Source organism: Ipomoea nil, unplaced genomic scaffold, assembly GCF_001879475.1.
Source record: "Ipomoea nil cultivar Tokyo-kokei standard unplaced genomic scaffold, Asagao_1.1 scaffold3017, whole genome shotgun sequence".
NCBI classification, from domain to species: Eukaryota; Viridiplantae; Streptophyta; class Magnoliopsida; order Solanales; family Convolvulaceae; genus Ipomoea; species Ipomoea nil.
In genome coordinates this window covers 715,045-717,500 of record NW_017619445.1, presented here as the reverse complement: position 1 = coordinate 717,500, position 2,456 = coordinate 715,045, and positions in this window count along the sequence as shown.

The window sequence follows — 2,456 nt, the reverse complement described above, 5'->3', positions numbered from 1 at the left end:
CTTATTTAAAAAAAATTTAATTAAATATTTCCATCCACTATATTGGTATACCAAATGCAACTAAATTGCGTGTTTTTTATTTTTCATAATTTCTGCCTCTGATAAATATTTATTCGAGAAGCGAAAACTATGATTTTCAATGCCAAAATTTTCAATCACTATCACTCCACGCTCTCATCAGCCCCTTAGCTACCATCATCACCATACTTCACTATCTCCATCGTAAAAATCGCACACGCTCCATCGTCGCCATCACACAGGCTCCATTGTCGCCGGCTCAGGATCGATCTGTGGGGTCCACTTCCGATTTGGGTCGGGTCAAAGTGGATTCGGATTCTTCATAGTAAGACGAAGAGATTGATATATTGTACGCTCAAAACGGATAATGGGTGAATGAGATATTGATTCTCAAAGTAGACCCATTTAAGTTGGGAAATGAAGGGAAAATGTAGGACTTTGTCCCACATTGGTTTGGAAACAAGATTTGCCCCCCTTATATACATGAGCTCTTTTCAAGCTTGTAGAATTGTATAGCATAGAGGCTCTCTCGCGCGGGGGTGGGGGGGGGTGCAAATCAAAATCCAACTAGAGGACATCAAAAAGGCTTGAAATCAAGCCCGAGCTCGCGTGCGCCGGCACCTGCGGGCACGAATGTCGTCCGGAAATGGGCCCGCCTTGCGGGCTAAGTTATGCCTAACTTCGGTATCATTCACGAGAGGTTGTGGTGCACCGAGAGCACAACTCTCGTGCATCTGTGACCACGAGAGTAGTGCACTCTCGGGTTGCACCACAGTGCACACGAGCTGCAACCCAACGGTCTGAAACCCGAAAGTGCAGAAGATTAAACTCATCTGTTACGGAATTAATACTGTTTTAATTCCAATTTTTAAATTCTGAGTTTAATCCTACTTAGTGGTGACCGTTACAGGTGTTACACAATTGGTTTTAACACCAATTTAATGGCCATGTTGAATGCTATCACTCCAACATCCCTATATAAAGAGAGGTAGAAGCAGTAGCATTTTACGCAGTACAAAAACGAAAGGAATTCCAGTAGCTTTCAGCTTCCTAAAACTCTGCTTCTACTCTCTTCTTTACCAACTAGTGTTCTCTACTTTGCTTTGTTTGCCGGGTTCCTTGTTTAGGTGCTTAAACAAGGAATCGTAGCACGTTTTATCCTGGGAAACCTAGGCTACAACGCTCCTAGCACTTGTGGGAGGTAGCAAATAAGGTTTTAAGGAAAAGAACCTTGTGTTCGAACTCGTGCTAAACCTCTACCCAAACACTCAACCTTTTCCTTCCCAATTTTCTATTTTCCCATATAATATTAATCTTTCCGTAGGATTATTATTATTTTTGGGATTTTCCACCTAATTACCCAACAATCTTAAAACCTTATATCCGTTTCCCGTTGGTTGTTCATATCTAATTTCTTAGAAGAAATGGAGAATCCAGTTTTGCCAGCTCTCGGGGAGGAGAATGTTGTTGAGAACAACAGTGGTGGGAATGGCAATAATGTTGCTAATTCCCAGGCTACACCAATGAACGTTAGTTCACAAGATGGTGGGAGCACTGAGGGATATATTCCCATGACTCGGGTACCTACGGTACCCAGTGGTTCGGCCGAAAGACCGGAGAAATTCACCGGTATTGGATCGAATTTCAAAAGGTGGCAACAAAAGATGTTGTTCTACCTAGCAACTCTCGGCTTGGCGAGATTTTTGACCGAGAAGGTTCCCGAATTAAGGGAACAGGATGCCCAATCCGTGATGGCAGTTGGCTATTGGAAGGATTCGGACTTCCTATGCCGAAACTACATCCTAAACGGATTATGTGATGCGTTATACGATGTATATCGCAAGATTGGCACAGCGAAAGCGCTGTGGGAAGCTTTGGATCATAAATACCAAAGTGAGGATGCCGGCGCAAAGAAATTTGTGGTTGGCCGATTCCTTGACTTCAAAATGGTTGATTCCAAAACCGTGCTAAGTCAGGTTGAAGATTTACAACTAATCTTTGATGAAATCCGTGACGAAGGCATGACGTTGAGTGAAGCCTTCCTAGTGGGATCTGTTATCCACTTGCTGCCTCCAGGGTGGAAGGACTTCAAGAATTACCTTAAGCATAAGCGAAAGGAAATGAACCTGGAGGACCTGATCCAGCGACTCCGAATTGAGGAGGGGAACAGGACGAATGATGGCAGAAATTCTGTCACTGTTGGCGCTAAAGCCAATGTTGTGGAGCATGCTAAAAACTCCAAGAAGAACAAGAAGGACAAGCAAAAGCTAGGTCCGAAAGGAGGCATTACCAAGAAGAAATTTCATGGAAAATGCTTCAATTGTGGCAAGACTGGGCACAAGTCCTCTGAGTGCAAAGTTCCAAAGAAGAAGAACAAGACTTCTGAAGCCAACATGGTTGAGGAAAGCAATCAGAAGGAGGTCGAGATTAGCCTTTCG